The sequence below is a fragment of the Anopheles funestus genome, chromosome 2RL, assembly GCF_943734845.2.
Source record: "Anopheles funestus chromosome 2RL, idAnoFuneDA-416_04, whole genome shotgun sequence".
Taxonomy (NCBI): domain Eukaryota; kingdom Metazoa; phylum Arthropoda; class Insecta; order Diptera; family Culicidae; genus Anopheles; species Anopheles funestus.
The window spans coordinates 1,830,293-1,843,554 of NC_064598.1; the positions used below are offsets into that span (position 1 = coordinate 1,830,293).

Below are 13,262 nucleotides of genomic sequence, written 5' to 3' on the forward strand. Positions count from 1 at the left end.
AAGCCATAAAATACGAAACACGGTATTTGGCAACATGAAGAAAACTAAATATGCACAGCCGTACAGGCAACAATATACAGAAACTAATTGTACCTAGTTAGGAACCAGGCAAAAACCTAAGAAAACAAATCATAAGAAAAGCAGGATGCGTACATATGTTCAAAAGGACAAAAACCATAAAATCAAGATAACCCAAAAATCTAGCGAACGATTTAAAGGAAGTAAAACAAAGATCTGGAAACTAAGCGTAAACAACCCAAAATTCATTATCAATGTTTAATCAGCTGCAATCATAAAATGCATCGGTAACGATTACAAACGAATAGAAACTCAGAAATAGGAAACATCCGATACATAAGCACTTATGTAAAAATCATGTAAAAATAGCCAAAACTCACAGTATAAAATAAACCAAAATTGTTAGAACGCGGTCAGTCACGAGTGATCGATCGCAAGTCGACAGTTATCAAAGATCAGTTGCACAACTGAGCTACCAGAACAACCTTGCTGTCTTATTATTTCAAGAGCATCGAGAGTCCCCCTACCCAAGGTAAGGCCTCGATGACTCCAACGATTAAGAGAACAACTTTACAGTGTAAAGTAAAGTAGAAGTGAAGTGTTAATAAGAAGTCCGAACAGTATTCAATTGAAAGGAATAAACTTTTTATATTACACTATATATATAAATACTAACGGTAACGAGTTGAACTGAAGGTTTATAAATGTTGTTTTATTGCCCGAAATAGTCCGAATGAAGTTGTTTGTGCGGTTCTTTTACAGCCACGGGCTCAACATCACGGCAGGTTATCGAAATTGTTCATCCCATAAACATTATGTTGCATTTAATCGAAATGCACCGGAGTGACCGGAAAGCGCGGTTTTTGCGTGGCAGCTTGAAACAAAGTACGGTGATTTAATGAAAACATTTTCTTCATCGAGCACCAAAAAAAGAGACACCATTTCGTGCACGATTTCCATACCGCTTAATCACCGTAACGGCAATAAATCATTATACTTGCTGATGAAATCTCTCTTTGAGCTGTTCAATCCTGACACGCGGGCGCAAATTAATAATTCTTCCCGCCTTTTTCCCGGTGCCCCCCCTTCCACTTGTCCGTGATGTGCGGCGACAGACAAAAGTGTCAAAAAGAAAAACTTTGCTCCCCGCAAGCGACTGCTGCCAATCCGTTAGCACGCGATTTTTACTATTTTCTTTTATTTTTAGCCTCGGCGGCATACAGCCATTTCAGCTCTTTTATCCGAGTGTTGTGGCTTCCTTGAGTGAAAAGATCCGAACGGGGGTGGGGCGGGTGAAGTGCGTGTGTATGTATCTCATAGTTGCATTCATTAATTCACTCCTTGGCCACTGTGGGTGCTGATGTTGACGGTGGCATGTTTTTACTGGATGGTGTTGGTTTTCGGCTTTTCGCCAGCTAGTTCCCGGGCTAAGCGGATCATAACTTTACCTTTTGCTATGTTATCATTTAATTTTTTGCCTTACCTCGTAAACATATCCTTTGCAAAGTAGGCCCCCAAACATGTCAGCGAGCATTTTTTTTATTCAGGATATAATTTTTCTCCTCTTTCGCTGTGTGGTCTTTTCCGCGTCGGTTGTTGTCGTTTGTCTTTACTGGTGACTTTTGGTAATCCGCAAACTTTTTTCAACCCCACTGTGGTGGCGTTTGTTCTGTGAGTTTCCTCTTTCCACCTTCTGTTTTGCTTTTCGTTCCGTTTCGTTTCGGTCTTCTGCTAGCTTACCCTGCGTTAGGTTCTACTGCCAGTGTGAAATCTTCTTCGACACTGGAAAAGTCCAACGAGTCGTCGTCGTTACACCCCAAGTCTTATGCTCACGAGTCAGTGAAATCCACTTTGCCATCGGTAAGAACACGCGGAACGGCCAAGAAACAATTTTTACTGCGACCATTTACAGGCGGTTATGTGAGAGGAAAAATCAGCTCAAAATTCCCAAGAAAGCTACCAGTTACGGTGGCCAACAAACGAAACGAAAGTAAAGTCGGAAGAATGGAAAACTTTTACCGATAAACTGTCACCTTAATACACCGTGCCCATGTCCTGTAACCGTGCCCGTCAGGCCCGTCAAAAGAAAGCCAGCAAGTAAACAACATATTCGAAGCTGTGTCCCTAAACTAGGATGGACGGAGGCAAACGACCCCATCGAAAGCATCGAGATACAGAATCTGGACAGTGGAGGTAAGGCGCGGAACGGTAAACAGTTTGAAAAAAAAAAGACGAACAGACACAGACGTAAAAGTTAAAGTGAAGCAAAGCCTTAGGATTAGAATATCGCTTACGTTCGAATAAATAAATATAAAGGGAAAAAATGCGGAAAAGATTTATGCTGTCATTATACTTACGGACTTTGAACTCGAATGGAGGTTCAGTGTGTGTGTCGTTGGACGTTCGTCACCGTCTCCATTCCCCGGGGCCCGAAGTAAGTGTTGTGAATTTCTGCGCATTCCTGCACCGTGAAAGCATGGATGAGTTCCGATGAGTTGATCCCAGCCAGCCAGCCGGCCACAAAGGGAAACCTTCGTCTGTGGGCTGCGGAGGGGAGCATTCGAAGGAATCAGTTTGTGGCTGATTTCCTAGCGAAAACTTTCAGCAAATGTTGGCCGGACTGTTCGACGTCCATTGGCCGGGGAAATGGAACGACGACTGAAACCATACCCGGGAAAACTACGTGCAGTAGCCTTGGCTTGACCAGGCAGGTAGGCAGGCGTAAAGACAGACAGATGAGCAAAGGACACTGTGTCCTGTCGAGTGAATAAAATATTTACAAAAGGAACTGTAAGTGGAAAACTTTCGTCGATAAACGGCAGAAAAGCGATAGTATCCGCACTAACAGCCAAGGCAGCAAATCTTGCCCCAACAGTAAAGCAAATCACTCGAATCACGCGAACGTTCCCAAACACGGAAACTACGAAACGGAACGCCCAAGAACACCAAGAGTCCTTTTTTTATCTTTCATGCGAAATTTCCGCCCTAATGGTCTAATGATACTTGCTACCCGTAGGTAGGATCGAGGAGGATTTCTAGCAGCCGATCGCTGTCGCTTTTTAGCCGCTTAGATGGTTGGGCAGAAGGTGCGAGAAGCCTCGCCAACTTCTCGCTGCACGATGGTGAGTACGATGGATCAAAGATTTTTACCGAGAACTTGTGCGAAGCGTCAAGGTGAAGCTGTGAGTGCAAGCTTTATTACTTTTGACGGGTGTTAACGTAACGAGTACCATTGAGGATAAGCGTGTTCCGCGGCTTCCGGGTGGATGGAGCGTGTTTAAATCTTGAGGTTGTACCAATCTTAAGAAATCTGTACCTTCTTTTTCGTAGTGTAAAAGAAAGAACATTAGTAAGCGAAAGAAACTCTGTTACAGAAATCCTTAAAGTAGACGTGAAGATGAATAAACGCTCAGTTGGGGAAAATGCAGCAAAAATTTGAGCAATACAAGCAATACCGTAGCAAAGGCATAGTTTTCCTGGAGTTTATTGGCATTCCATCAAATTGTGCCTCATTGTCATGGTTAGCGTCCACAGTCCCAAAGGTAAAAGCTCTATTATCCTTCATTATTATCAGTGCGGAAGCCTACCAGGTGTTCCCGACACATTTTGCTCTTGTCGAAGCGCACTATTATCATTCTTAATATGATCATCCTGCTAAAGCTCGGGACAAGCTATCAGTGCTAATGTCCATTGGCGGTATGCTTCGTAGATCCATTGACCGGCACCATCCGGGGGGATCGATTCAGTAATCCTCTAAAATATGTCGCTGTCAACACCTTCGGGTCGGAAGACTGTTGGATTCGGGGAAACGCAAAGGGTGCAAAGAGAGCCTTCTAACTGCCATTTCCCCTCGAGAGACCTCAGAACGCGCGATAAACACTGCACGAGCTCGGGAGAAGATGACGGAACTCGACGCTTTGCCGTGAGTCCTTTGACGTACGTCAGTGCCGTACACGCATCCTACCGGATGCGACTTTCGTGTGTGAAAGCTTGCGTAAGGTGAAAAACAAAACGAGCTGGACAAAAAAGCTCCCCGTCACTCAGCAAATTGTTTTGCCAAAGGGTGTCGTCTACGGTGCGCAAGCGCTTCTCGGCAACGGTACTCACGGTCGCGTAACGCTTCGTAACGCTTTGGTAGGACACTCGCACAGCTCGTGTCGGGGCTCCCGGTGTGTCCGGAAACCTTGGGAGGTTGGATGCTGCCACCGCGCTGTACTGCGCCTGCTCATCATGGCGGTAAATATTGGCAGCCGAAACGAACGGGTGCCGAAGTTTGACAGCTGCTCACAGGCCGTGTAGACCGAGCGTTACCAGGCACTTAGCCGCACAAATTCGGTAGTCCCAGTCAGAGCCAGCAATGTTGTCCGGTTGGTAAGGAAGCGCGATTTTACGACAGTTGTCATCGTCCTCGCCCACCCGAACGCAAGCACAGTGCCATTGTGTGTATCGGATTTTGGTGGCGGATTTTGCAGTGCGGTAGGTTGTGACCGTAAACGCACCAGACGGGTGTACCGAGTGGAAAACCGAGTGGAAAAGTAAATTTAACGCCCCAATCTTTCACGTGTGTGTAGAAGGTGAAGGAAGTGAAAATTGCGAGAGTTGACGATAGGCGGAATGATGTGTAGTTAAACATTTTGTTGTGAAAGCTTTAGTACCAGCGGTGATCTACTCACCTACATATTACATATGCAACTGAACAGTGAAATGGTAAGCCAGTGGAAAACGTGTAGAAAATATCCGTACCTGAATTGTTTGCCACTGGTACGGTAAAGTGATTCGTCAAAGCAACAAATCAATGACATCTTCAAGTCTCCTCGGCTAGGAAGCTGATCGGGCTGACACCGCTGAACTTGTGTTGCGTGTGGTCGTGCGGGTAAACTGAATAAAAGTATCTGCTTAAACCTTCAATGGCAGGGAGAAAGGCGCGAAAGGAGCCAAAAGTTAGTCATCGCCAGCAGGCGGCAAGTTTATGTTTATTGTGATCTTTTCCGGAGTCTATTCTGCTTTCGAAAGTTTCTTATCCTGCTCCGGATCCACTTTCTTTCCGCCGAACAATTCCTTTTCCAGCGCGGAAAAGCAGAAAAACTTGTTTGTGTGCATGTGTGAGTGTATGTGCGTGTGGGTGTGTGTGTGTGTGTGTGTGAAAATAAAGTGCGTGTCGCAGGAGGTGAGTGGTGAGCGAAAAGGAGGGAAAAGTTTTGCTTTTGGGCGAGAAAAGCTAGCACAATAAGTGGAGGCATAAAGCACTGGGTAGCGGCGGCTAGAGCCGCACAGGAAATGAATCGTGCAGGAAAACCGGCGTTCAAGGTAGTTGTGCATGAAAAGTCAAAAAGGACGACGACAACGGCAAACCGGGACAACGTGAACCGTCCAGAGGATGGTGAATGTTTGCAGAAAAGTTTCATCAAATTCGGCGCCTAGCCAGACGACAGGTCACATCCGACGGCATGGTTCACTGTTTCGATCCATTGTTTATTATTATTTCCTATTATCAGCCTGCGCCTTGTTCGTGATTGAGTGATCGGAGCAGATGCATCAGTCCGCCGTGCGCGGTCCGGTGAATCGCGCTCAATTTCCGCGCCGTTCAATGCTGGGCGGAAAATCTGCTGACAGAGTTGTTCGAACTTACTGTTCGGACGGTGAAATGAAAGTTTCGTGGAATTGGGCCATAGTACCGGAGGGAAGTAAAATTAGCGCAGGAAATAGAAGTAAGGCTCGGTGCAGTTTGACGGTTTGCTCTTTTTGTTGGTTGAACCGAGTTGGGCGAACACTGTGGAAAGGATCGTTTTCTTACATTGCGTGGGGGAATCCAGAAAATCGTTAATGTGGAAGTGTATTTTAAATTGAATTTTATTTCGTTTCTGTGTAGGATGTGAATGAAATCCCATTGCATGCCGTTTGGCGTAGATGTTAAGTGATAAAGTGTGTTAAAGTTGATAAAAAAGTGCTCCGAAAACCGCAAATACCACGAGTTGAAACATAACGAAACCGAAACCCAAACACCTCCCAACCGTATCCTGACTCCTTGCTGGCCAAACGGATGGTAGAAGAAGCTTAGGGTCGTTTGCGAGTAAATTTAGGTTTCCTCCTTCTTATCGCAGGCACGTAACGCGGCGTGTCCCTTTTCGGGACCGCGTCTGGGACCCGGCACGCCCGCAGGGGCTTCTTCGCGATATGATTGTCCATTATTTGAGCCGTGCTCGGTCTCGGTCCGTCTGTGCTTAATCTGCATAAAAGCTTAATGAAGGAAAAAAGCGAATCGGCTCCACCGGCTTCAGCATTCCCCGGTCCTTTGGGCCATCTGGGAACGGGCATATTTATTCGTGGCAGTGAAAAAGGAGAAGTGAAAGCGAGTCAAAAGTAACGCTCCCGCAAGGTGGGGACGAGGTGTGATGAAGGAGGAGCCGCAAAAAAGCGGCCCAATGAACCAGGAATCAACGAGAGTGCTATCATAAGGGTGAGGCTCAGTGTTGGGAGATGGCGTAAAAAAGCTTTCCGTCGGAGCCGTCGGTAGTTGCTGCGAATGGAAATCGGGAAGACACCGAGGCGAAAATCTGCGAGACGCTGCTTACTTAAAGGTATGGTTGCAGTTGTTGTTCATTTTGCTAGCAAATTGATTTGATTTGATGAATAAAATAATTAAAATCCATTGCACAACAAACTTATTATGACTCGTTAGAGTCTTTTTGTTCCTTACTGTTTTATTGGAGAATTTTTCCTACGAAATATCCTTAAAAACGGTACCTGGAAAAAACCAATGTCACAAGAATTAAGACGTTAAGTCGGTATGGCTTTGCTCCCTTCCAATCAATTGCTGAGTGATGTCAATGCATTGTCCGGCAATAAATCTTGCCTTGATGCACGGTCCAGACATTACAGGAATAACATCAAGAAATATGTTTGCTCTCGAATGAAATATGTGCCACCCGTCAGAAGAACGAACGGAGGGCACACGCAGAGGTGGGAAATAGTCGTTCCTTTCTTTCACGATCCATGGTGACCTTGCAAGACATCCAACGGTAACGAACGTAGACGCGAGACTAGTGGTGATCCTGGGAAAGTTGAACCGTACCTAACGACGAAACACAGTAACGAATCGAATTCCTCATTTGATTGAGATTCCTACGAAAAGGGCGGCAGCACCGTCGATATAAAGACTCTCCGATTCTCCTCAAAACGGTCCTGGTGGTCACCATCACCGCGGGACTGATAAATGAGAAACGATTTTCATCTGGAGCACGAAACACCGTTTCCACCGTTCCATCCGAGCGGGTGTTTGATGGTGGGAAAAAACTCGTCTACAAGTGCCCCGTGACTGGCCACTCCTTTTTCTTCTAGGGGGAAAAATCGATTGCACTGCGGGGAGCAAACTGGGGGGTATGATATTTTTCCAGTTTTGATTGATTGTAGAACATTTCCGCCTACGCACGAAATAGTCACACATACGCACACATAAGGGAGAAGCTTACACGGTCACACGGTGCGGCACGTAAAATGAATGGTTTCTACGAATGGAGTTACAAACGGCGGTTACGGGGTTTTTTGGAAGGCTCTACCGGTTACCCCGGTAAAATAACCAACCCGGTCAATAGATGCCGAACAAACGATCCATTATTATGTTTCGCCAGTTCTTAGCGAAAATGCTCATGGTGGAGATTGCGACGACACGATATCTTCATTATTTCTATTAGCGAGATTGGTTTGGACGTGCACAAATGATACAATATTGACACAGTCCTCGGTCAGCTGGAAGTAACGTACACGCTTCCTTTGATCCTGCCGGGGCCATTATACTTTTCTGCCGAACGCTCAAGAATTCTATTGTTACCGTTTCGAGCCACCATAACGCAGGAAGGAATAGAACTGTGGCAGCTTAAGGGTGCTTCCCTTTCATTAAATGAACAACAGAAAAGGTTCTTCCTACGTGTTGGCTTCATCGCCCACATTTAAGTAGGCGTATTAAGTTAAGCAAGAATGTAAGTTTGTCTTCAAGATTTTGGGAAGAAATCTTCACGCACGATGTTGAGGAAAAGAAAAATAACAGTTAAATAAATCAGGACGCGTTGCGATAGATATGCAGGCAGTGTCTGTGACAAGGCTGAACATTGCACCCATAATTGAACGTCTCTCACGTGCAGTTGTGTTGAATTTTTGCTCCAACAAAGTTGTATTTACAAAATTTGCTCAAACAAACGCAAACTCAATTACCTTCTTCACACACTTTCGCAAACGGGTATAGAAACGACGGAAGCATTCTCGCACTGCTGGCGGCCACGAAAGTTGCACCCGGGAACTGGTGGAAGACAAATTTATGAACAACTTTTGCTGTCAGCTTTTTTTTGTCAATTCTCGGTGCGCGTGCGAAGAAACATTAAAATAAGCCCTTTCGCTGTACAGGTCGAAAAGTAGGAGAGAAAACTACAGCAGACAGAGAGAATGTAAATTGTAAGGGTAAGGATGGTTTGTGGAAAAATCACTCCCAACATGCAGCTTTACAAGCTGTTACAAGGTACACATTTGCATAATACAATATTTATGATGATGACTAGTCATGTTTGCTAAGAATTATCTCGTTAGTGAAACATGAATTAAATATTTCGCGGGGTGTTTCCGTGTGTGTGTGTGTGTATGTATGTGGCCTGGGAAAAGCGCAGCCGGATGGAAGTGATGGCTCATCACTTCTCTTCGTGGTAGTGTAGTACGGGGTGTTTGGTGAAAATTGAATTTTCCACAATAGAGAGAGAGAACAATACAACACTGTGCTCACACTAAGCTCCCAATCCACCACGTGGACACACAATACACATCCCATTTGACGTGTGTACTGTTCGCGAATCGATGAAGTGAATGGGGCTTTTGTGATCGACCCCTTGTAAGCTCGGTAGGGATGGGAAATGATTTGCCCTTCCCGCTCATCATGTATCATGACAAAACTCACATCCTTCAGCAGGCACTCGAGTCGCAGTTCAAGTCGTGCCTGCATGGTGTTTAGTTCGCACGATGGTAACATCATTTCCTTAGCGTCCCTCCGCCCTTTTAGGCTCGTCATTCACCCATTCAGCGTCATCGCTTCCGATAAGCGTCATCCAACCCGGGAAGGCAGCAATTTCACACATTTGATTCAATCAAGCACACGTTCCCCTGTGTCACATTCCTAGGGCCAGGGTAAAGGATTCTGGGCTCTCCAATGTCTGAGTCCTAGTCCGTTTAGTGCGAGCATAATGCTGCTCTAAGTGCGGTCGATTTGAGTGCTTGCCTGCATGACGGGTGGATAAAGATGGATGAACGGTGGTCGGTGTGTGTGTGGTGTCATTTCTTAAAAGCTCGTCTCCACAATACAAAGGGCGAGAATGGGTTGCAGTTTACGACTGGAGTGAGTAGTCGTTCTCCAATGTGACATAATAAGCCTTGAACTGCTGTGGCACTTGGCTAGGCCTCGCATATTGCGTCAGTCTCGCGATCTCGAACCATACCGTGGCCGTTTACTCCTTTCTCTAGAGCAGAAAGGATTCTGCAGTAGTTGCAGTGATTGAGTCCGTCCGTCGGAATGGGGCGGGTTCGGTACACCGGTGCCGGTGATGCTATTGTGTGCCGGTGTGTTTCGCTTTGCTATACATTATGCTGTGTGGCAGGGTGGCAGGAAAACGGCTAACAATACCGTCCATGATCACTCGAGTGTTTTATGGAATCAAACAATAGCTCGCTTTCAGCGCCAGCAACGTTTTTCCCCCCACCTACGTAATTGTGCCCGTGGAAACCTTGCAAAACCTTCTTGAACGATAGCGTTTAAAGGCTCAAAGGGAACGGCCCATGCTGGTGTGCGTGTTGCTTGCTTGCCTGGTGGATTCTGTCGGATCTATGCTTGCAGGCAAATGGCCAACCAGCAACGGGTTAAAGGCGCGGTACACGGAGAACTAAAAGAGCGGAAATCTGTGAAAGGAAAATATGCTGATTGTGCATAAAATAAGGCAAAAACCTTAATGGGGCAATGGTCTCGACGAAAGGAACGGTAAGGAATAAAGATAACAGACCGAACAGATGAGTGCGAGGAGAAAGGATTCGTTATTTTTTTTGCGTAAAGTATGTCTACTCCCGACGGTAGTTGTGATCTGAAAGCTCAAGGTTTTCTCTGAACATTTATCATTCTCTTTGGTTGTGCATTTCCCCTTAACAAGTGAAACGGCATCGCAAAGATCAATTGCACTGTTGGTGGTCAAGTTTGTTCAATTGAAGGGGTTTTTGTTGTTTTTTTCTGTTGTCCATCAACTTGGTTGATGATAGTTTAATAATTTTTTGCACGATGAGTACCAAGACTGAACCTTTAGTACTAAAATCAATATTTTTTTTGTCGATGACGTGCTTCATGGCAGTACCTTTATGAGTAGGTACTGGAGAAAAGGTCATCAGAAGTAGCTTTCTTTGTGGGATACACATTCTTCAAACGGTATCTATCGTAACGATTTTTGATTTCATGTCCCATTTTCATCGCCCGAACCATCTTAACTAACCTTCCCGTGAGTCAAGTCGTTTACTTGATCGAAGCGTCAAAGTGCGGAAAGGCTACGGTGTTCCTTCCTTTCCCCGGTATCGAATCAACGTTACGCACAGCTCACTCATAAGGATCCAGCAAGAAGGATCGTTCGAAAACTAAGACACCGCCTATTGGCAAAATTGAAACCCTTTACCACACCACCGTACACAGCACCATGGTCGATTGGGCTTTCCATTTTGTGTTGCCCGTTGCCTGAAGCTTCATTTCCGGTTTCTTCCGCTTTTTGAAGACAGATTTTCCCTTTTTTTGCGTGGGGTGAAAGAATTGTACAGCTTTCAACCTGGGTAGAACGGAACCACAAAAGGTTTACATTTTCTTTTGTTTCGGTTTGTTTGAGGTGGCCTTCTTGTGGCTGTGTTGCGTACGAGAGGGTAAGTAACCATTTCTTGCTAGTGTTTGGGCCTTAGAGCTTAGATGTGTCCAGGTTTTTGGTGACTTTTTTTTCGCCGGAACCATTTGAAACGGGTCAGATGGTGTTCTTTGTTTGCATGCACACGGTGTCCATGCCAATGGTCTCTGATGGTATTTTCGACAGTTTCGACATACGGAGTCAGTATGGGGAAGGCATTTATACCGCGTTTGCGTAAATGTACCCTTTATTTCTTTTATCTTTTTACTGCAAAAAAAAAAATCACAATATGAAAACATTTAAAACTGTTCAAAGTAATGCCTCAAATAACTTTCAAGATATCTCAAGATTAAAATATTGTAGAATATCGTCTTCTTTTGTTTCGTTTTTGTTGGGCAAATATTGATCGTGTTGGAAGTAATTTAAAATACGCACTAAATGAGCAATGCAGTATAATAAATCGTTTTGGTCTACGTGCTTTACCAAAATTATCCATCGCACTGGTTTTGCAATGATTATTCAAATTGGCGGCCGTCCGAAATCTGTGTTGAGGCAGGCTAGAGTTTGTGTTAAATGTTGACAGAGCGAACAACACCGAAGAAAATCCATTTCCTAAAAGGAAGCTACACGCACCTCGACGTCTATCAGAAGTCGAAGAATTACGTGATAAAAAGTACTTTATCATAATAAATATGTTATAATGTGGTGAAAATGCGGCTAAGGCTTTGTGGAACGTTAAAACCAACGTTACTTCGCGCCATCTTGTTGCGGCCAAAAAACGCGGCTTGGGACGGATTCCATAGTCTTTTCTACAACCACGGTAACACAGGTCAACATGTAGCCAAAAAACAACAAAACCCGATGGTTGAAACGATTGTCTGCCAAGCCGGCAAGGTAAATCTAGTCTGATGGATTTCGCACTGATAGCGCTCCGCGGTTCCTTTCATTGCGGGGTGAACCTCCGATTATTTTTTCTTCTTGTCTAATTTCCACACCGGAGCATTGCAAATGGCCGCGGTAGGTCATGGTAGAAGGGATGAATTATGGATTTAATCTTCCGAACCCACAGCAAGCGCCTGGTTTGAACGTTTCTGACAAACTGTTACGAGGAAACGGCACGAGATCGTTTTCGGGAATGGGTTGGCACGGTGTTGTAATGGTATGGTTTTGGTCCAAAAACCTGTCTCGTCCTTTCTTATCCGTTTTACCAACAGTGGGCATACGAATGGAGGTAGTCGAACATCGTACGGTAGTCCGACCGGCTCTCGGCTCTCGGCTCTGTCCGATGTGCAACATTGGACGCTTTGACTGGCTTTACATATGGCGGATACGGATTGCTACGAGTGCATTTTGGTCGACTAGGACGAATGAATGACGAAAGAAGCTCACGTCGAGATATCACTGAAAGGATAGTTTTGTGCCGGAACTATGGCACTTGCTAACCGAGAGCGAGATCCTTCGTCACGATACGGTGGCACAGTCTAACGAGTTCCATTATCCCATCCATCAGCAGGGCCAGTATCGCTCTATTCCTCGTTCCAAGGGTGGGTTGAGGACAAGCGAAAACGATAGACCTGAAGCGGTAGTCCTTAGTTTCAATTCACGGTTGGCAAGTGGCTTCCCATTCGGTAGGCGTAACGAGGGCGAACGAGTCTGCCTGTCGTAGGTTTAGAAATGATGCATGGCTTTTGTTGGAAACCGGGACGGGTGATACGTGGGTCATGGCAAAGGCTCGGTACGTAAAGTAAATCCAGGTCGTACACCAACCAACCAACCAGGTCGCTGTCTGTCACCCGTCCACTGCCGTGCGCTCCAGGAGTTCTCTTTTGCTGTGGGATGATTCCTTAAGCTTGCGTTTTTCTTCGTTCAGCGTTGCGAGCGCTGCCCGGAGCTGGTTGTAAAGGTGAGGCACAGGAAAAGTCGACATGCTACTTGTTCTCACCGTATCTAGCCTCCAAATGCCACCGAACAAAGTATGCTCCATTGTACGCTTCCGGCATTCTCCAAAAAGGACATAAGAAAGCGAAGTGGTTACACAAGGAAAGAATAGAAACCCGGTTGGAAGGGTAGATGGTCCGAACTGTGAAGGCGTGTTGCAAAGCGTTTGTTGTTTATAGTATCATATTCTTCTCCGTACAATGGTGACATTTTTCTTTGATACTGGTCGGATGGTAGTGCAGGGTTTCGCTTTATGTACGTGTGATAAAAATCGAAAGCTTTTGCGCTTTAAAGGTGCATTGCATCGGTGTGCAAAACAGATTTTTTATCGATTATTTATGGATATTTTTCATATCGGAACTATATTTATATATGAGAAAATCGGACAAATTCGAATATTCGTAT

The 13,262-nt window shown here is 45.2% G+C and overlaps 1 protein-coding gene across 13 annotated transcripts in view; it reads left to right on the forward strand.

The window, feature by feature from the left end:
• Positions 1-4,220: 4,220 nt before the first annotated feature.
• The window catches only part of LOC125760711 (uncharacterized), a 139,904-nt gene continuing 130,862 nt past the window's right edge, over positions 4,221-13,262 (forward strand). For 4 of the 13 annotated variants that reach the window (XM_049421097.1, XM_049421108.1, XM_049421109.1 and 1 more), the window contains exons 1-2: positions 4,396-4,725; positions 5,888-6,596. The gene's annotated coding sequence lies outside the window, so the exon portion shown is untranslated. The other 9 variants (XM_049421105.1, XM_049421106.1, XM_049421099.1 and 6 more) reach the window with 9 other exon arrangements.